This window comes from Podarcis cretensis (genome assembly GCF_951804945.1).
Source record: "Podarcis cretensis genome assembly, chromosome: 3".
Classification (NCBI taxonomy): domain Eukaryota; kingdom Metazoa; phylum Chordata; class Lepidosauria; order Squamata; family Lacertidae; genus Podarcis; species Podarcis cretensis.
The window spans coordinates 81,825,029-81,847,927 of NC_137172.1; the positions used below are offsets into that span (position 1 = coordinate 81,825,029).

The 22,899-nt window shown below is 41.6% G+C and overlaps 1 protein-coding gene across 9 annotated transcripts in view; it reads right to left on the reverse strand.

Annotated features, from left to right (window-relative positions):
• ANKRD6 (ankyrin repeat domain 6) overlaps positions 1 to 21,452 on the reverse strand; it is a 65,276-nt gene extending 43,824 nt beyond the window's left edge. For 2 of the 9 annotated variants that reach the window (XM_079971073.1, XM_079971072.1), the window contains exon 1: positions 21,112 to 21,398. The gene's annotated coding sequence lies outside the window, so the exon portion shown is untranslated. Of the gene's footprint in view, positions 1 to 9,392; positions 9,450 to 11,046; positions 11,149 to 21,111 lie in introns of those variants that run through there. The other 7 variants (XM_079971070.1, XM_079971078.1, XM_079971077.1 and 4 more) reach the window with 7 other exon arrangements.
• Between the last annotated feature and the right edge of the window lie 1,447 nt (positions 21,453 to 22,899).

Here is a 22,899-nt window from a genome sequence, read left to right on the forward strand (position 1 = left end):
TGACCATGCATCATACATACATTTAAAAAGACATGAGTCCTGTGTTGGTTAATGCTACTTTTAAGGAGAGCCCCCCCCCCAAATTATCTAAATGTCAGAGAAATACAAAAATATAATACCTGCACCTGGGTTTTGATATCATCATGCACTGTTATGTATGGCAATACTGTTTAGGTGTGTTTGTGCAGTACGTGCTATTTTGGAATATTGTTTGTTTCTTATAATAAAAGGTTATTGGCTGTTTAAAAAAAACAGACAAGGTGTTGGTATATTTGTACCTTTACTGGACAGCTAATAAGCAGTTGGAAGAGGCAAGCACTGTGAAACCTCCATTATTTAACCATAATTTCACAGTTGCAAAGCTAAGCAGGATCTGGTATGGTTTCAAATTGGATGTCCGACCGCATGTTGAGATTCCTGCATTGCAGTGGGATGGGCCTGATGAACCTCGGGGTCCCTTCCAACTTTACAATTCTATGAGTCTATGAGATACACCTAAGCTTGTTAATTGATTGCATAAGGATCTTTACTTGCATGAAATATGGATTTGGGATGAACAAGTTCAAGACTACCATGTGTTTAAAATTAAATGTTTTATCACACACTGTACAGTTCTTAACTTCCTGAAGTGTTTTAAGTATGAATGAGAAAAACAGACACATGAAAAAGAAGGGGAAAAGAGAGAAGAATAAAGGCATGAAACCCATGGCATTTGGCATTTGGAGGACCTTAGCTATTCAAATAAGTCCCTTTTGATATAAGCTCCTTTTGAAGATTTAAGGGAAATGTTCAAACAAACTCTGGTAGTTCAAAGATAAGGAGATATTGAGTGGTTTCTGTACTCTGCTTTATTAGGGTCAGAATTTTCTTCTCATGTGCAGAATTAAAGCTTAGGTGCTTATGAGGTTAGGACATTAAGAATCTTTAAATTAATGCATAAAGTTTCCAATAAAAGAAAAAAAGTTAATCCCACAAAGAACAATTAAGCCTCAAATCTGCCTGATATATAAACAGAGCATTCTGCTTTAGCTGTCCATGCCATAGGAGGTATTTGATCTTTTTTTTATATAACAGAAGGAAATAACCATCTTTGAATGGTTATCTAGGGCATGGATTATCATCATCCTAATCACAATAATAATTTATAAAACCAAGCCTTATGAGGAGCTGGGTATGTTTAGCCTGGAAAAGGGGAGACTGAGAGGAGATATGGTGGCCATCTTCAAATATCTGAAGGGCTGTCACATGGAGCAAGTTTGTTTTCTCCTGCTCTGCAGAGTAGGATTTGAACCAGTGGCTTCAAGTTACAAGAAAGCAGTTTCCCACTAACATCAGGAAGATCTTTCTGACCTTAAGGGCTGTTCAGCATTGGAATGGCCTCCCTCAGGAGGTTGTGGAGTCTCCTTCATTGGTGGTTCTTAAGCAGAGGTTAGATGCATTGCAGATTCCTGCAATGCACGGGGTTGGACAAGCCTACAATTCTATGATTCTAACATTTACTAAGCACTGTACACAGATTAAAAACAAGGCAGTCCCTGTTCGTAGGCTTACTACCTAAAAGACACTGCAAAACCATTAAAAAAAGAGATAGGAAGGTGATAAGAAACTAGGTCTATGGGCAGCTACAAGTTCTGAAACATTTTACAGCAGTTATTATAGGAAGACAAACTTGGATGTAAACCATTTTGGGAGGAGAGGAGCAAAATGAGAGTTGGTCCCTCAGCCCTGCTGTCAAATCTCTCTTCAGTGCTCACTCACAGTGGGCAAAAACTACCACATCCTGCCAATGTGCCTCAAAGTTTTCATGGGGCGTATAAAACAAAGATTGTTAATGGTGATCCCAACGCAGCCCGAAAGAAATAAGAGTCTTCCCTTTTTTCCTAACCTTTATTCAAAAACTTCTTCTTGGGGTTGCTGGATGCACTGGATGTTTTGAATAAAATGTTTGAGAGCAGGAAGTGTCTCTCCTGCCACCTGCAAAAAAAGGTGGTGGGAGAAACTGAGCAGGAGGATTTGCCGGAAAAAGAATAGAGTGCATCAGCAAACCTTGCATACATTCAATAACAACAGTCCTGTATTAACATCTGCTGCAAAAATTAAAGTGGCAAAGACAACCAGATGCCAAGTACAAATGAATACATATGCTCACAGCCAAGCAAATAGGATTTATCATGCGAGAGACACTGACCAAATGTCAGTGAGCCCTTTGTGCAAAACTTAACAGGTCAGGTTGTGGAAGGAAATGAATGGCCCACTGGCAAAGCAGTTAAAGATAATGTTAAAAATGGAAAGCACTGTCAGCGCAAGGAGAGACGGGTGGTGGCAATCCTACACACAGACTGCTTAAATCTACTGAATGGGATCAACACACAGCTGCCAACGTTTCCCTTTTTTTAAAGGGAAATTCCCTTATTCCGAATAGGATTCCTCGCAAGAAAAGGGAAAAGTTGACAGCTATGGATCAACAGCTTCAAAAGATCCAGGACTGCAGCCAAACTCTAATTATGCAGTCGCAATTGTTGTTGGCCTTGCTAAAGGTTTCCTTTGGTTTTATCAATAAATGCAGTTTCCATCTTACATTTGGTTAAACCCTCAGACAACAAATAAATCATGGCAGAAGCTGGGTAAGATACCCCTGAACTGCATCTTAATCTCTCTCAATTTCTTACAGTTCCAGTTCTGTTGGGACATATTCACACCATGTGTTTAAAGTGCTCTTGTGCCACTTTAACTGCCATGGATGAATCTGGGAACAATAGTATGTTGAAGGGTGTTGAGAATTCGAAATCTGTGAGGTCAGCACCCTTAACACACTTTATTTCCCAGGATTCTTTGGCGGGAGCAGTGATTGTTGAAGTGGTATAAAAATATTCTGAATGTATGATGCGGATGTTAATCTCAAAATTCCAAAACAGTTTGTTTTAGGACCAATTCTAACTTTATTTCACCTGCATAGTATCCAGAGAATTCTCTAGAATGCAGGGGAGAGATTCCATGCCGCTTGATTCATCACCTCCAAGAATAGCCATCACTGGCAAGAAAACTGTCCATGTGATCAGAAGCACTCAGCATTAAGGTAAGATAAGTGGGCTGATACAGGAACATTGTAGATAGGAATGTAAGAAAAGCCTTGCTAGAACAAAGCAGAGCCAAAGTCAATCTAGTGCAGAGATGGTGAAACTTTGGCCCTCCAGGTGTTACTGGATTGCAGCTCTCACAATCCCTGACTATTGGTCATGCTGGCTGGGGCTGACAGGAGTCTAATAACATCTGGAAGGCCACGGCTTCCTATTCCTGATGTTATCCAATCTTCTCCTTCTGACAATGACCAGCCAGGTGCTTCTGGGAAGCTTCCAAGTAGGGCACGAAAGCAGCAGCTCTCCTACGTGTGTGTCTCCAGCATCACTTTTTAAATGTATAGCGCCTCTTAACATAGAGCAGGGGTAGGCAACCTAAGGCCCGGGGGCCAGATGCGGCCCAATCGCCTTCTCAATCTGGCCCACAGACAGTCCGGGAATCAGCGTGTTTTTACATGTGTAGAATATGTCCTTTTATTTAAAATGCATCTCTGGGTTATTTGTGGGGCATAGGAATTCGTTCATTTCCCCCCAAAAAATATATTCTGGCCCACCACATGATCTGAGGGACAGTGGACCAGCCCACGGCTGAAAAAGGTTGCTGACCCCTGACAAAGAGGTTCCATTTACTTACAGATACTATCATATATCAATATTCTATTTCTAGTCCCTATTTTTTTATTTTTATTTTTTACCCCAAGCAAACTAGCACCCGGGGGAAACAAAGACCATACTTAACATCTACTGGCAGACTTAAATTAATCTATGTAATAGGCAATCTGGACAGCTTAACGCTGCAGACCAGTGAAGAAAACAACATCTTGTATCAGCTTGTACATTAAGTTAACAACAGTAAACAACAACAGCATGGTATCTCCTGAATCCTGAATCTATGGAGCTATGAAATGACATGATGGACAACAGTCACAAATTACTTGTGTGGTATAATTATTGAGCAATCCCATATATATATAAACAGAGCTGCAGTTTGCTTGAGAGAAAACAGTTGGTGGACTCCTGTTCACGTTTCACTTTTCAAATGGTTAATGATCAGACTATAAATGAAATGTCTTTTAATCCCCAGGAGAAACAATTACCCCTTCTTCCTTCCTTAAAAAAAGTCAAAAGTATATTATAAATTAATCCTTAGCCATCTGGCTTCCTTCAACAATTATATATAGATGAAGAAAGGCCTTAACCTATTTCCAATATCCATATAAGCACTGAATATGGCAGAATGTAGTCATTTCTCTATCCCCATTATTAAATCATATTTGGTGATTTTGCTTATATCCAAAGGAGTCACCAGTTAAAGATGCAGAAAGGGACATATTTCAGAAGTCCAAGTAGGAATTTTCAAAATGGCTGAAAGATGCTGATCCAGTGAGAACTCTCTTGTGAGAAAGATGTTATGACTGAGTGGAGCAGTCTTCCCCAACGTGGTACCCGCCAAATGTTTAAGACTAGTGCTCCCATCATCTCAGAGCGCAGACCATGCTGGCTGGAGCTGATGGGATTTGTAGTCCAAAACAACTGAAGGGCACCTGTTGGGGGAAGACTAGCTTTGATTAGCCTGGGAGGAGGCAAAAGTGACGGAGGTGATGACTGAACTGGAGCCTGTACAGGAGGGTGCAGTCTTGTTGCCTAGAATCGGGTTCCACCTTCACAGATGGAAGAAGACCCACCCACCCTGATGGAACATGTGTTTGCAATCCTGCCATTCCCACAAAATAAGCGAGTTTTGCAACTGAACAAGCCATATCTCGTCTTTAAAAGCTTGGTGGGTGGCTTGTGGAAAATTGTGGGACATCTTTTGTCACTTCCCTCCAGTTGTGAACTTCCTTTCCCTGCTCTCGAACCATGACTCCGGAGTTCTGTGCCTGCTGCTGAGCCTGTATTGTCACTTGTCTGAATAAATATCTCTTTCTTACTTACAAGTAAGAGTCACCGACTGCATGCTTTGAGGTGGCCAGAAGGAAAACCACTTGGCGCACGCACACACACAGCCCTCTTTATTAGTACTTCACATGCTCACAAGGCCAAGTCCTGTTGCTGAAAGCACATCCTGGGGATGAGCCATGGCACAAATTAAGCTCTGGCTGTATGAACAAAGGCATGGGGAAAGTTAGTTCAGGGTGCCATGGAACTGCTGGAAATAATTAATTTGGAGCCACACTCTTTCCTTCCCGGTTGATTAATCAGAAATGAATACTACATCCTGACTGGGTCCAAAGCATGAGCACATCCTGGAGTGCGCCATGGATATTGTAAATTGTGCTAGAGGCTCTGGAAACAATTAGGAATTCAAGTGAGAGAGCACACGGACATCCGCATCTCTAGGGAAAAGCTGCTGACCAAGCAATTAAATAATTCTAGCAGGCTAATTACCTGAACTAAATTTAGTCACTCTTTTGTACACGAAGTTGTAATCATTTAAAATGTGGTAGAAGACAAGGCTCTCTGCTCTTTCCAAAGTGTATTGGAAGATTCTGATGGCCCAGTGTAGGCTGATTCCAAATAAAGCCAACCTAATTTGTTTTACAAGCATTAATGGACATTGGGATCATCATCCCCATATATGGTATCTGTGGGAACATGAAAAAGGACCACTTCTATAATCATGTTTAACTATCAATAAGACTATATTGTACATACAAGTCTATTAAATTAAAGGAAGGATCCTTGCCTAACAGTTCACAGCAGCTTACACATCACAGGCTATGAATACCTACATAATATCATGGGGAGGAAGAGCTCTGAAAGATGAATATGTGAAAGGTGTCAGAATTCAATACATACTGAGGGAGAAACTACAACTGCAGCCATATTTGTTTTCCTCAGTTTTGAGAGAAGCGCCTGTGGTGACAGACCATGGAGAGGATGCTTCAGTTCCCCTTATCCACAAATCATCTTTAGTGAAAAAATTAAGACTGCCCCTACCAACTCTTATGTTATACGTCAACAAGGGCATGCACATGAACGAGGATGGTTGCCCTCACCATTCCAGTTTGGTCCTAAATATAGAAGAATGGCAAAGCACATTTCTAAAGCATATCTATTAAATGAAGGTTCATTCTTAGCACATCTTCAGATGGTAAAAGGTAAAGGTAAAGGACCCCTGGATGGTTAAGTCCAGTCAAAAGTGAGTAAGGGGTGCAGCACTCATCTTGCTTGTCAGGCTGAGGGAGCCGGCGTTTGTTCACAGACAGCTTTCCGGGTCATGTGCCCAGAATGACTAAACCACTACTGACACACTGCTAGGTTGGCAGAAGCTGGAACAGAGCAGCGGGAGCTCACCAGACAAAAATGATCCAAGTGGTGGTGGTGGATTTCCAGAAGCAGAATACTACCCAAGAGGTAGAAGTGGCTGATATGTACACCTCCTTATCGTTATCATACTGCCAAAGAGACAGGCCACAGTTCTACAGTATTGCTTATCTAGGGTTGCCAGTTCTTCACCTGCAAATAGTTGTCTCAGTCAAGTTCTAGTCAAGCACAATTTTAAACATATTTGAAATGTGGATCTTCGAATGCTCATCAGAATGTAGATCCCATTCAAAGCAACACACTGCAAGTTGGCTTAGATGCACTTCTGAATGCATATATGTTAATTTAAAACGTGTGATCTCAACCTTCCTCCAAGGAACTCAGACTTCATAACAACCACATTGGATGGCTTAAATGGATTGACAGTGACTGGTCAAAGGTCTTTCAGTGAGCTTCACAGCTCTGCAGGTGTTTGAATCCAGGTGTCCTTAGTGAAAATCTGATCATATCAAAATCCAGTAATATAGGTACATTCGCCCATTTATGTTACTTCCTTAGCTGGGTACGGGTGATTGTCTAACTACATAAGCTCAAAGACACTGCAACCACTGCAACTCCTGTCCTCCTATTTTACTGTTCCCTTGATACCCGTCCTCTCCTACCTGCAGTATATAGCAAACTAGTTTTTCCTGATAGCAGTCAGGGAAGAAGAATGAGTGAAGAAAGCAATTGAACAATAGCTTCACCCTCAGTGAGTGCCTTTTCACTTTTAAAACCGCAAGCACCATCTCCAGGCTAAGATGGCCCTGCAATCCTACCCATGTTTCTGACATGACGTTTTATCATCCTGACAGTAAACCAGTTTGTGCAGAGACTGATCAGTTATGTCTGTCTATCACAACATAATTGGAGTGAAATTAAAATAAAAGGACTTCCGGGTTGGTGCCTCCGGTAATGGTGGAATTCCTCTGATCGAGAGGAATTTGCCCCATGGGAATTTGGGTCTGGCCGTCAAGGTGAAGGCGGAGACCTGCAAAAAATCACAGGCGGGAGAAGCCTGTGAGCGTGGGATTCGGCAGGCACCTTTTGCACCTCCCCTACTCACGGGGAAACCCGGTTTCGGGGGTCCGGAGCGACGTGGGGTGAGTGGCGCGGTGCTTTGAATCGTCTGCTTCTTCCACGGAGCAAAGCCGCATAGCTGTTGCCGGAGAGCACTGACTTTTTCCTGTGGACAATTTGATTTTAAAGTAATTACCCGTGAGTAGAGCTGAAGCGGGAGAATTGGATTTCTAAAAGTTTAATTTGGTATCGTAACGGGGAGGTTTAATACAGGAAGTCCGCCTTCCCCTTTTGTAAATAGACTGAAGCATTGAGGCTGCAAGCTGAAGCCTTGGAAAGCCTATTGTAAAGGACTAAATTTCCATCGGTAAAGAACATTAAACCCCCCCTTGGAGGCAGGAGAAGAGGGGGGGAAGTTGTGAACTGAATATGCCTGCGGGAGAGAGCGAAGAGAGTTAAAATACCACCGCTCAGACCCTGGAAACGGGCTGCTAGCAAGACTGACGTTCTTTGGAAGGCTCACTGACAGCGATTAGAACGCTCATTGATAGCTAGCTAATAAGAGAAATACATTGTTTCTACTGTCTCCGTCTGCTTTTAAAAAGGAGTTAAAGTAACTGAAAATTGAAACTAACTTTATTGTTTGAGCTGTGTTTAAAAGAGGACATTATTTACTAATATAAACAGAAACTGTTTCCTCCTAGAGGAAGCTTTTGAAACTGTTACAAGAGCTGGGCTGGGGAATTTCCAGCTGCAAGATAAAAAGCTGTGAGACTCTGGGACTGACCTTAAATCGGTTAAGTGTTATGGCAAATGGAAAGGAAAAAACGGACTAGTCAATTCCTGAAAAAACATTAAGGTCTAGGAGGACTTGGCAGCAATCTAGGAGAGCCTCAATATCAGGCTCCCCTGCTTCTTCCGCTATTGCTTTTGTAACAGTATATTCAAAATCAAGAGGAATGTCGACAGAAGAGGCCTTAGCGGTTGCATTAAGGCTTCAGACAGGAACCACACCCCCGGATCCCTTTAATGGGATACCATTAATGAGGAGGGGCATGCGGAGGCTACAACCTCCCCTACCATAATAAAGCTTACCTAATGCCTAACCTTACAAAGTTGTGGCGATTGCTACTAGGTAGGCGCAAACCAAATGGCTGGTGCCAATTTGCTAAGTGGAAAAATTCCTACCTGGCCCCAACAACCAGGCGACCGACAATAGTCATAGCAAGGCCATAATCAATCAACGCAAGAAGAGAGGGTGGGTAGGCTGGGAGATCCGACGAAAGGAGGCAAATGAGACTGTTCTCCAGCTGCGCCGCTATTTAAACGTATGTAGCCACGCCCCATGGCTAACCCAACTGGTCAGCCGGGGGGGGCGTGACGCGTCTGGGCATCCCAGTGATGCAGGACTGCGTCACTCCCCCACTGCCGGGTCACTGCAAGACCCAGATACCGCCTGCAAAGCAGCCCCCCCCCAAAAGAGCGGGAGCTGACATCTAGTAAAATGGGGAAGATAATCTGAATATCCAGGACATTTATTTTTTTGAAAATACAAACATGAATGTTTTCCTGTTGAAAGCACAGGAAATGCATACATATGCCACACATAATTCCTTTCTCATGTGCTCAGAACACATGCAAAGATAAAGAACTGGGAGCAGAATTCAGCTTCCTGAAAAACTTGGGTTTCATGAAAAAATAAAGCATGTTTTTAGCTATTAAGGTTGCCCTGCTATAGTTATTATAAATGTTAAATTATGAATATGTATGGATTATTTGCAGAAATTCAGAGGGGGGAGCAGGGCTGGTTTTGGCACCCATCATCCCAGCTGCTGAGGCTTCACAGATGAGACCACCGTTTGCACTCCCAAACCTTCCTTGTCTTTCTTCCAGGTTTATTACAGGGAAAACCCCGACATTTAAAAGCACGTGTACCATCACTCGCAGCAGATGCTACCATGCATGTGCTTTGCCATTCAGAAACTGTACCTTTGTACCAGGTTTAAAAAGCAGAACGTTAACCGCCTCTAAGGTACTTCCAGGCAATTGGTACCTGCCTGTTAACAGAAGCATAACATGTGAATAAGCCTTGAGCCATTACAAATGGGCTATAAGAATCCTGCAAGGTATCTTGCATTGTTTATTTTTTTACCCAGTTCACCTCCTCAATTAGCAGATCCACTGGCTCAGTTTCCAGACTGAGCTCAGTATTTATCTTCTTGATTTTTAATCTTCTGCGGATTTGCTCCAGGCTGTCTCATAAAAAAATGCCTCTTTGCTCAGATACTCCTTCCCTTTCAGTCTATCACAGACTAGCCTTCTTTCTCTCTACTGCCTTGACCATCTGGAGCACTCTGTCTGGAGTCTTCTGCCTCATTAACTTTCCACCGTGTTTCAAAGCTCAGAGGAAAGTATCTTTTCACATTTTAACTATTATTATCTCTGTTACAGTATTCAATTAAATCAAAATGATTAGCTTGAAAGTTGTCTCTTTTTGAATGCTTCCTCAAGGCAGCAAAACCGGAAAAATAAGCATTTTAGGTTTCCTTACTGCTTCTTATAATATTGGTACAAAATAAGTGACAAAGTTGGTTCACTTTGGATTCTTGTTTCAATTTTGTTTGGAGGGGTTTTTTTTAAGCCTTTGAGGGGAGCAAAGTGATTCTTAGAATCTCAGCCTTAGTTCTAAGGAACTGAAGATAGATTTTTCATTAACCAGAAAATGGTATAATAAAACATTTTTATATACAGAACATATTAGTTCTTGTATCATTAAAAAATAGACTTTACTGAAGTCTGACCTTGTACTCCCATATTTTAACTAATCTGCTTTTCATAGGCATTAGTTTAAATCCACAGGTTGCATACATGTTTAAAAACCCGCTTCTCAATATATTAGTACAGTATGTGTGTTTTGCACATAATAAATCTGTTACATTTCAATTAGTCTCTTCCTTGCTTTCTCAACACCCTAAGGGTAACGGCTGGTCCTCCACATTCTGCCAATAAGGAAGCCAGAAGCATGTAAGTTTTCACACATGGCTTCAGAATTTAAGATATTTTTCTTAAAACATTTTAACTGCTTATCAATATGCCTCAATAAATATCGTAGGTTTTAAAAACCATTTCAACTTGCCTGGCCCCTACAGAAATGTATCTACTTTCACATTCTCTAGTCAGCTTTGCAAACCTTGTAAAAAGCAAATATTATAAATAATTATATGCTAGGATAATAACGATAGTCAACTTTTTAAAAAGATGAGTTGGTATTATAAAACAAATTTACAGTCACCTAATGTAATTGCTGAAACACAAAGTAACACCTTCTGCTAAACCACCATAACTTAATGGGTTTTAATTTAAACCAAAGCAGCAACAGAGACAAGACTAGGATCTTTTGTTAGTTTACTAACACTGTCTACACAGGCTCTCCCACTGGAAAAGATAATAGGGCCCATTGTTTAAAGAGGAAAGAACCTTCAATTACCCCTCAAGGCTTTTAACAGCTCTTCCTGGAGCTTAGATAGCAAAATATTCCAAATATTTAAATTCAAACGTTGTATTGCTTTCTGGCTACCTGTGCCTAGAACTGTACCGAATATTTATTACAAACACATGAATTTAAAAAAGCCTCCTAACTCACGTGAGACATGTTGCCACGCTCTGGGAAACAGTGGATCCTCTCAGCCATGTGTTTGCAAAACATATTTAGGCGTTGAAGACCAAGCAACAAACAGACACCCAACACAGGGACAGCTGGGATAAACAGCAGTGTGCCTACCACTGGCAATAATAGGGCAGGCCAATTTACATGTCAATAGAGGACTCCCCAGAGGCCCATCAGGTTCTAAAGAATTAGGGTCCAGTGGGGAAAGCCTTTGGTCCTGGAATTAGTGTGCTGCTTAGACAGTTGTTCACAGCCCCCTCCTCTATTGTATTGCAGACCAGATGCTATTATTCCCCAGGATTACTCTATCTCTGGTTATGACGAGGAATATACAAAAAGATATAGAAATGCTCTTTAAAGAGCCACATCATAATTATTCTTTTGATACTCTGCAACTTAAATCTGCAATATTTCCAAGAGCAGGACTTTGAATCTTTCAGTGAACTTTTTCTGTTCCCCAACACACACTAACACATTCCCAAAAAAAAGCATTTGGATTACAAACTCTTGAATTTTACATTCTAATGGTAGCAGGGCACAGTCTCAGGTGGAAAGAGAATGTGGGTGTGTAGCAAGAGGAAACAGCCCGAAGACCCTTTTGGTGGGTCTAGGGGTGAAACTGTCTATTCTGTTAAAAAACATGTGGGGTATTTGCAACCATTCAGGTGTTTTTGGACTACAATTCCCATCATCTTAGTCCCTTGTTCATGCCGGCTAGGATGGATGGGAGCTGGAGTCCAACAACACCTGAAGAACCGCAGGTTCACAACCCCTGACCTAAAAGATAAGGTAAAGGTAAAGGGACCCCTGACCATTAGGTCCAGTCGTGACTGACTCTGGGGTTGCGGCGCTCATCTCGCTTTATTGGCCGAGGGAGCCAGCGTACAGCTTCCAGGTCATGTGGCCAGCATGACTAAGCTGCTTCTGGCGAACCAGAGCAGGACATGGAAACGTTTACCTTCCCGCTGGAGCGGTACCTATTTATCTACTTGCAATTTGACATGCTTTCGAACTGCTAGGTTGGCAGGAGCTGGGACCGAGCAAGGGTCAGGGTTAGGAACATGTTTCCCACCCCTTTAACAGGCTGGAGGTGATGTAATAAGGTAGGTTTGTGTGGTTTTGTTTAGACAGCCATCTAAATTTTGGGGGGTGGGGGTGGGTCTAGAATTTTGAGCAATAAGGAAAACACATCTCCAAGATACACATCACAGATCTTCAATAGTGGGGGTTTCAAATAAAACTTGTTTTAAATGTGGATTCTGTAGGCGAGTTGGATTTGGTGGAAAAGCTATACAAATGACCACCGGTATCTGGCAAATCTTAGAAACAAGAGCTATCACTAATGAATTCAGAATGATTAAAATACAGTGGTACCTTGGGTTAAGTACTTAATTCATTCAGGAGGTCTGTTCTTAACCTGAAACTGTTCTTAACCTGAAGCACCACTTTAGCTAATGGGGCCTCCCACTGACGCCACGCCACCGGACCACTATTTCTGTTCTCATCCTGAAGCAAAGTTCTTAACCCGAGGTACTATTTCTGGGTTAGCAGAGTCTGTAACCTGAAGCGTATGTAACCTGAAGCGTATGTAACCCGAGGTACCACTGTATACTGTTTGTTATGAGTAATGTTTTCCATGAGATGAAAATAATAAAAGACCCCAAAATGGACAGCAATCTCAATATGTGGCAGTAGAGGATAATATGTCAGCACAAATAGAAAGCAATGGGAAAAGTGCTGAATTGCATCACAAGGTTTGTTTAGCCAGCCAAATTTCAGCACTTTGCAGCCCACTGATTTGAGTGAGAGTTATGAGTGTACTCAAGTCGTTCCCACTGAAACCAATGGAGTCTGCATGACTTTGGCTAGAATGCCCATGCCCTTTGCATGCTGACCTCATTGCAAGATTGCTCTTAACAACTTCATAATTTATTATACTGGTCAACCCATGGGCTGCATGTCCCTTTAAACTAAAGCAAGGAAAATATATTTGCATGCTTGCTTAATTGACAGATTAAGGGCTCCCTTCCATACTACTGCAGTACACAAACAAAACTGCTTCAAAACAAATAAATCTCTATGAAGCTTTTGGCATAAATTAGCATTTATTGTTATAAACTTTGGTTGCCCACTGTACTTCCTCTTTCCCTTGCACATGTTTTTCTACGTTAACTATGTGCTGTATGCAAAACAGGCTGTAAAGAATATAAACAATATCTTTGTTGGAATCATATAATTAATACTATCAATGCTTTTTCGCACCAAAGATCCTTATTTGGGTCATTACTTGAAGCATAATCAGGGCTGAAAGATACAACTCCCAGACTTCATGTTGTAAACTTGGGGGATTATTGGGTTGTTCTTGTTTTCATTTTCATTATGTACTTCATGTTTTATTTTGTGATTTTATGTTGTGAACTACCCTGAGATGTGGATATAGGGTGATATACAAATGTAAACAACAACAACAACAACAAATAGAAGGCCATAAGACCACTACAACCAAAAAGCCTAAAATGCAGCTGGGCATGCTGTGACTACTCATGCAAAGGGTGATCTGAAAACACACACCTTATCGCTTATTATACAGTACTTTATTTTATATAGCTGGTTTTAAATTTATATTGGACTTTTCAATTATAAGCAAAATTTTCTTAAACAAATATTGATAAAACAAGCATATATTTTAAATGCAAATATCAAATTGAACAGCAAAATAAAATAAACACCACACAGTGACACATTTAAGCAGGAAAAGCTAAGTTCCCCTTATGCAAGTTTTCATTAGATAAAAATCAAGTGATTGTACAGTAATGATTAGCACCTAAAAGTTCCTAACCCTGACCCTTAACACACAGCAAAGAAGGCACCATGTGGACCTCTTTGGGGAGTGTATTCCCTTTTCCCTGAGTGACTGCCTCAACTCTGATGGTGGTGAGACATTAAGATTGCAATCCTATCCCACTGTACTCAATGGGAATAACTTCTAAGTAGACATGTGCACTATAAGGCTTACAATTACCCATTGAAAACACATATTTCCACCCCCCCTCCCAAATCTTAATCTCTGACAGAAATTTAGACTGGCATCCACTCAGTCTCATCTTAGCTTCTCATTTCTCATTCTTATCCCCTTCACCCCGCAAGGTTGTTTTTTTCAGGGCAGGAACGTTTTTTCCTCTTCTGTAAACAACATTGTTTCGTGCCTTTTTGAACTGTGCCAACAGTAATCACTAATTCAGCAACATCTCAGTAACTGTAGCTTTAAACCTCTCCCACTTTGCTCTCCACCAAAAGACAGCTAGCGCTTGGGGGCAGATTCAAAGAGGTCATAAAGGGTCACAAGAATACTATTAACATCCACTTACACCCTGTGTCAGAAGAAGGCAGCAAAAGGGCTCAGGAATGAAGATTTAGTATCTTGGTGAAAAGATCTGGTTTTACAAGATCCTTCACAGATAATGTCCTTCATTCCAAGGCACTGTTGGCATTTTGTTCTTTGTTCCTCTGCCTCCCCTCTCCCCACACAAACACACTATTTGTATCAGGCTTCTGGAAGTAGGAGGGGTTTTTTTTTTGGTTTGCAAAAGCCAGAGGAATTATAAACCTGGTCTTACTTTATCACAAATTAAGAATGCTCTTATGTAGAGAGAACCCACAAAGAAGCATGGGCACTGGGTAAACTGCTTTCATTCAAGTTGAGAAAGAATGGCATAAACTTGTAAGGATAAGCTAGGAAAGAGGACACAAAGTTGTAGGGAATATGCAAAACTGGGGACAGGCATTAGGGCACGTGTTTCTGTATCAGACCATTGCTCAGTCCCTGCTCCTGACAACCCAGCAGTTTGAAAGCACGTCAAGTGCAAGTAGATAAATAGGTACCGCTCCTGCGGGAAGGTAAACGGCGTTTCTGTGCACTGCTCTGGTTCGCCAGAAGTGGCTTAGTCATGTGGCCACATGACCCGGAAGCTGTACGCCGGCTCCCTCAGCCAATAAAGCGAGATGAGTGGCGCAACCCCAGAGTCGTCAGCGACTGTATCGATATGAGAAGACCTCAAAATTAGCAAGACCAAAGAGGAGGGGAAGTCCCTCATTTTTAGGTCAGCATACATAGGGTGGGGTTCTGCAACAGGCTTAAATGGTTAAAATTTACAAGCAGAAGACAGCAGTATTATGCTCCAATACTACTTGTTTCACTTTCGCTCTACAACTCAAAGTAGGTTTCAGAAGAAGACAGTTGCCAGAAGCAAAGATTTAGAATGTAAAAGCACATTATTTTACATGAAAGAGGAAATATGTTTACTATTTACATGCTGCAAGAGTAGGTCCATTCCTTAATTTAAAATTTCTGTGTCTTTTTGATGGTGAGTAAATTTTCCTCTTCTCTTAAAACAAACATAGTTTATTCCCCCAATCCTAGAACTTTTTTGTGATCACAATTATTAGAATACTTTCACAGGAAATATTCTGTACACTCAGAAAGGTCAGTTTAAAGAGAGCAGGAGGGAGGTTGTGTAGTTATTTCCGGAAACAGTTCAAACGCATGAACGATGATTGGTCTTGCTGACAGAAAAGGTTTTGAAGAATTACGTCCGCTACAAGCCTTTTGTAACACAGCTAACACAGTTAATTCCTATTGTGCCCTTCAAACAAATTCACTGAAGCTTAACCTGTCTTAACAGTAGTTTCGCTCTGCACACTCACTATTCATCATTCTTAAAATCCTCTAGATGCCAGGTATTAAAGGAAGCTCTGCAATATATGTAAATAATAATGTTGTCATTACTTATAATGCATTTTTGCCACTGACAATTTTAGCAGAAAGGAAATCAACAAACTACAAGAGTTCAAGCTTCCCTGTAATGTAACTACCTTGTAATTCAGTCATTAAATGACGACACACAAAACTTCATTCTAGAAAGTTATCAAAGTACTGTACAGTACAACATAACACACTGAACTGACAGTAACTGCAAATTTATGCTTGTTTTCAGAATCCTCTAATGGAAGCATACCAAAAAAAATGTTCTATAAAGTTTAAAATACAGAAAAAGCACTGCAAACAGTGTTCAAAACTCCCATCATTCTAGGTGCATTTTGCAACATGGAATTTCATTAGGGCGAGCAGTTTCTGAGCTCTGGGCGTAGTACTGCACCTAAGATTTCAGATTAAAACTGCAGAGTGGAAGGAAAGGAGGACCTTGTTCTGCCTCCCCACTTTCAGATACTCTCTGAAGACTGGAGAAGAGACCTTCTTAAGAATATTAGGGGGTTGGGCATGAGAAGGACTAGACCATGTGAAAAATGAATACAATATTTTAGCTGCAGTTCATTCATTTTCAGCTTTGTATTCATTATACAAAAGTGCGCCTAGACATTCTGTTGTTGTGCCCATAACCTATGTTTAAGGTGACAATTATCTCCTAGCTTTCATAACTCAGTTTCTAAGACTGATTGTAAAGTGGGGAAGAGAACAGTATCAACTCTCTTCACCAGGCCTGTAACACTTTAATACAGTAAAACCTTTGTTTTGTATCTTACATACCTAAGGCAAAACCTAAGGTCAGATGGCATTCTGAGCTTTAATTTTGAGGATTGAGGATCAAGCATCTATATGATATATTTTATTGCAGGAAGCATGATAACTCAGGGACAAACAGAATTTAGGAAACAAACACGGGCATTGCTTGTCATGAGCATTGCATTACTACCAACCAACCTACCTACTTCAGAGAATAGCATATTCTTCCCCATACATTAAATTCAATCCTTGCATACTTAGTTTATGCAAATAACAATGAATTGTGCAGAAATGTAGAGTGTAAAAATATCTTGCATCCTTCAGTTTATTTCATCTTGTTTTAAAACTAGATCCCTTTACACCACCAGTTGCTTATCATCATCATCAACATCAACAACAACAACACATAGAAAGAGTCCCCCCCTTTACAACGAAGCAGAATGACAATGTGACAATTTTGAAAGAGAAGAATGCTTTATTTTCAATGCCCTATTAGCACAAATGAAGAAATGGGCAACGGAGTGTGGGATTATATCAACTAAAGGAAGAATAATTAGATTACAGTCTGCTATTTTGAAAAGAAACAAATGCTGACTTTCTAAGTGATTTTTCACAGGCATTTAAAAAAAAAAATGGCCTGAGAAATATCTAAGACTACCAATCATGGAGGCTGTGTGCAGAAGTATCCTTTTGCATACGGATGTCTCTGGGCACATCAAACCTTCCAATGTGTCTTGCTATTGATGGACTTGGGATAGAAATAACTATGCAGAAACTATAATACATGCCAAAAACTCAAGAATTTAATTATGCTCTTCTGCTATCTGCATGGGACAAATTGGTGTCAGTCTCAATGCAGAGTGAGGGTGGGGGATTTGACACAATTTTGGCACTCCATAGGAACACATCTAGAGATGTATGCAAATCAGCCTACAGATGTTAGGTAAAATTCAACTGATTATACATATACACAGAATGTATTAATTCTAAGGTGGCATGATTCCTGCTCTCATCAGGTGAGGGAGGCATGAGAAATTATTAATTACCGGTATTATGCTGTGCATAATAGCAGTTTGCTACTTCCTTTTGACTGTCACAATTTTTTAAAAAACTAAAAACAATAGATGCATTGAACAGATATTTTGATAGATCATCATTAACTCAAGCATTAAAAGAGAGTAAGAAACATTTTAAAGAATTAAACAGATAACAACTAAGAAACAGATTCTAGCACCAAGATTTGCGTTCCTTTTCAAGTCGCAACTCATCCTAGGTTTAAATTTTGCCTCAAGGGGATGTCAATAATACAAGAGACACAATACTAGTAATCTAATATGGATGTTTTTGGTACAAAAACAGAGGCCTGAAATGTAAGTTAGTGCCACACATTTTCCTCTTCTTTTTTGCAATCCACCCCTACTATATGTTTCACTGCATATGAAAGTAACTAGAGTGTTCAGTCCCTCTCTAGTACTGAATTATGGCATGACTTCTGTGCACCTAAGTAATAAATCTACAAATGGTATATCTTGTACAAGCATATAATCACATTAGCTAGGACACCGTTTTTCTATCACTCTTTATGTACTGTTTCGAGCTGAGTACTTCAAGAATATGCTATCGTTTTTTATAGATTTAGATGTTCTACATCTACCTGAATATTCATCAAGCTTTGTACTTTGTGTTACTTTAATACTCAACACAAAGCTTAAAAGATAGAGGACTAAGCCAAGCCCTGTTCTAAAGTGCCTGAAGCAAATTGCAACTCATCTCTTCAATAAGAAGATGACAGGCACTGTTTGGGAATGCATAGATAACTGCATTTTAGAGATAGGAGGATCCTGCCCTCTTGACTAGGCTGCTACATGCTTTAAGGCAGGCAGTGGAGAAGATCAGGACTTTTTGAATTTGCAGGTAATGGTCACCAACCATACATAAACATGGAGAAAACTTGCATTGAAAGTTAAGTTGCACAAAGAGTGCCATCACTGCCAAAGCAGAGGCTGATTCAACACACATTTGTTAAAGTTTATGGGAATACGTTCGGTGTGGCTGTGAAAATATTCCGCCAATATTGAACAGGGGGTGGGGGGGATGATTGTTAAAACATCTGGTGTATGAAATGGATATATGCAGAGCTGTTGTGGCACAGCAGCAAGACAGGGACTGGCCATGCTAACTATTGTGCTTAGTTGTCATTTCCAATTCATAAAAGAAAGGAAGCTTTATTCTTTATACAGCTATGGAAACAGATAATATCTGGTAATAATTTAATACACTGTATTTGCAAGGTGTTATACTTTGCAAATGGAATACTGAAATGCACACAAATCAGCATTAACTATTCAAACAGTAACTTTCTGCCAAAGCTTCCACTTCCTTATAGGAACTCTCCCACCCAACAGTTAATTTTATTTTCTCGTAACTATCTCCGGCCAACACAGTCAATCACTGAAATTACACAATTACCCAAGTGTGTTATATACGTATAAAAACACCATAAAATATAGGTAACAGCTTACTATATTTAACAACCACTATAGCTTATTTTGAAGGGACGTGGGTGGCACTGTGGGTTAAACCACAGAGCATAGGGCTTGCTGATCAGAAGGTCAGCGGTTCGAATCCCTGTGACGGGGTGAGCTCCCATTGTGCGGTCCCTATTCCTGCCAACCTAGCAGTTCGAAAGCACGAAGTGCAAGTGGATAAATAGGTACTGCTCCAGTGTTTCCATGCGCTGCTCTGGTTCGCCAGAAGCTGCTTAGTCATGCTGGCCACATGACCCGGAAGCTGTACGCCGGCTCCCTCGGCCAGTAAAGCGAGATGAGTGCCGCAACCCCAGAGTCACCCGCGACTGGACCTAACCGTCAGGGGTCCCTTTACCTTTACATAGCTTGTTTTAAAATACTTTAATCCCATTTTTCTGCATATGTAAAAGCATAAAAGTGTTTGCAATAAATTTGCAGTGTTTGCAATAAATTTGCAAAGTGTGTTGTAAAAGACCCAAATTATAATAATAAACTTGCTCAATGCAAGTTTTTGTTTAACAGATTCTGTCTTCATTCTTACTTGTCTCTAATGAGAACCGGTTGTGACAAGTCTACCTATAATTGGAATGAATGCAGTTTTTTTTTTTAAGTATTTAAAATAAAAGAGAGAGACTGTTGGTGAATAGCATATGGTTAATTTCACAATTAAGAAACCTCCATAAACTTCCTAAAATGCAGGAGATTATTCAAAAGCAGCTTCCCAGTGCATTTATACATGGGGGCAGGAGGGAAACCACATGTGAGGCAGTCAACACCTGACAACTTACATTTGGGATACACATCATAATACCCTCCACTGAAGCACCTATCCTTTAGAGAAAGTATGTAACATGAGATGTGTTTTCTTCTTAAATAAATCAAGGTGACAAGGTGACGGGATTCTGGAAATGAGAGGTGTTGACAGCAGGGCTTACCATGAGGCAAGTAGGGGTAGCAGACTTGGAGTGCCATTAATTAGTGAGAGACAAGAGAGAGGTGACTATTGTGTGGGCAGAATCCACCAGGAAAAGTCCCTTCACAAATCGCACTGAAATGACCATGAGCTGAATATCTTGCACATGCACAGCTCCCATTTATTTCAATGAGGCTTGCAGGAGAATTACTCCTACGGTGGCCATTTAGATTTTCCACATCAAGTTTGGAGCATACCTGGCTGGCTTGGACTCTCAGCTCAGCCTGGAAGGCATGAAGTCTAACCTACAAGTCAACGAATGAGGAAGCCGGGCTCAGGAGCCAAATGCAGCCTCTCTTCCTGGGCTGCGTCCCCTCAGCCACAACCCTCACTAGCCTTTGCTTTGGGTTCTCAAGTGCTTTTGTCTGGCTAGAATGAGTCCTTGGGCTGTAATTAAATTAATCTTGGTTGGATGGGGAAATGAAGAAGAGAGAGAGTAGAACCTGTAACTTTTGCATGTGTTTAACTACAGTGCAAAGGTAAGAGACACATTTATTGACCCACTCCCGTTTGCTTTTGCCCCCCCCCCCGCTGTAAATTGAGTCTCCTAATCTCAGGTGTGACCTGGGCCAGCTGTTGCTGCTTCTCTGATTGGTAAGGAGAAGGCTGACTATGCTTAGACTCCCGTCTTGCTTTTTTCTTTGTTTGTTTTTTTCTCGCCTTCCTACATAAGCCAGGGTGTGCATTGGCATATCCAGGCAGTGTTATGGTTTAACGCTGGCTCAGACCTGAGCCCTGGAAGGTTCTGAGATTAGGAGGAGGGGCGAGAGAGGAAGAGGCAACACTTGCAGCGGCCAAACAATCACAGAAACCGGAGCTGGGGGTGGGGAGAAATAGAGAAACAGAGGAGTTCCTTACAGATAGCTCTTGTACAGTATTCATAGATTTCCCCCTCCTTCTGCTTGTTTACAAAATGTAGACACGGTGCAAGAGAAGGAGACTTGGCTGCAGAACCCTCTCTTGCATGCAGGGATAACCCTCCCTTCGCCTCTCAATATATGTATATTTTAAATACCTACCTTTTCTCTTCTCTCCCAGGGCGCCCTGCTACGCACATCCCAGCTCGGCGGACGAACAAACCGTGCAAAACGATGGGCTTGTAGGAAGCGGGGAGGTGGGGGAATCTCTGCCGCTCCAGCTGCCCCTCGTAGGAGCGCTAGGCTTGGTCCTCCCTTGCTCCACCCTCGTGAAAAGGGTTTGCAAAGTTACTACGAAATCCTGCTCCAATGCAAGCCGCAGGTAACTTTGCTCTCCGGCGTGGGGCGGGGGAGGCTTCTGCGTTCACCAGCCGCTCCGCCATTGCCATCTAGCGGCCGCACCTGGAAACAGCCCAAAGTGAAAAAGATCTGCTGCTCAGAGAGCGGAATCAAGAGGTCGAGATGGGCGTTGGTGAGCGACATCTAGCGGCCACGATCAGGAACAACACGGTCCGGAATTCGTCTGACCCTCTTTGACTCGCAGGTCCTAATTTTTTTCATCACAATATATGTCCCATGGAACACCGTGAGACTTGCTTCTCAGTAAAATAATAAAAAAAAAAAAAATCACGCTTAGGATCTGGCGGTTGACTTTCTGTGTAGGAAAACAGATGTGGCAAAAGGAGCAGCACAAATTTAAGAAAAAAAGAAATCACTCAGTGATTGACTTGAATATGCAAAAAATGCTTCCACAGGTCAAACACCACTCTCCCCACCACCACTTCTGCTGCCACCGGAACACACAGCCGGTGTTCCACTCACCCCCAAACTGGGTGAAAGTAAAGGCATCCTGCAAGGTGTTGTGGCTCATCTTCTCCACCCCAGGAGGCATTCCAGTGAGAGGGCGCATTCTGGTGGGGGCGGAAGTGGTGGGGTGGGCAGGACACCACCTCTTGTTCATCCGCCACCTGAGGCAAGTGCTTCACCCCACTGCATCAGTGGGCTGGTTCTGCCCTCCGGTGTATGTCTGGGTCAAAAAAGCAGGCCTTGCCTATACAGTGGTACCTCGGGTTACATACGCTTCAGGTAACTCCGCTAACCCAGAAATAGTGCTTCAGGTTAAGAACTTTGCTTCAGCATGAGAACAGAAATCGTGCAGCAGCGGGAGGCCCCATTAGCTAAAGTGGTGCTTCAGGTTAAGAACAGTTTCAGGTTAAGTACAGACGTCCGGAACGAATTAAGTACTTAACCCGAGGTACCACTGTATTTGTTTTCAAGTGCCTGAGCTCAGTAACAGAACATATAAAGCAATATTTTTAAAGTGATGAACCATCTGGTCATGAGGATAATGGATTTCTCCTATTGCTTACAAATCATGAGTCAACAAGCACGTTCAGAAGCAACAGATTGCTTACTGGCCACAGGATTGTGCAGCCATAACTGTATAATGTAAACCAGTCACTCCGAAGCATCTTACCTGACTAAACCTGTCTGCAAATTTTCAAGGGTGCACTTTTCATCTTTACTGTCCCTGTCTGGCCAGCTTATTCAATGCTACTGCTTGAACTTGTGGATTAGTACTGAGAAGACAGCACTTTTCAAAAGACACTTTGCGGTGTGGTTCCCTGAAGGTTTCCTCAGGTAAAATCTTGCTGCCTTCTGTGAGACTGACAGTGCAATCCTCTGTATGTCTACTCAGAAATAAGCCTCACCGAGTTCAATGGGGCTTACTCCCAGGTAGAAGGGTGTGGGTATTCACATGTCTTTTAAAAGAGGCCCCGTGGAACATTTGTACTCTGTATCCACAGGGCCTCTTTTAAAGGACTCACCCTATATAATTGCAGCCTGCCTCCCTGGTAAGCATGCTTAGGACTGCAGTTGTATGTTAAA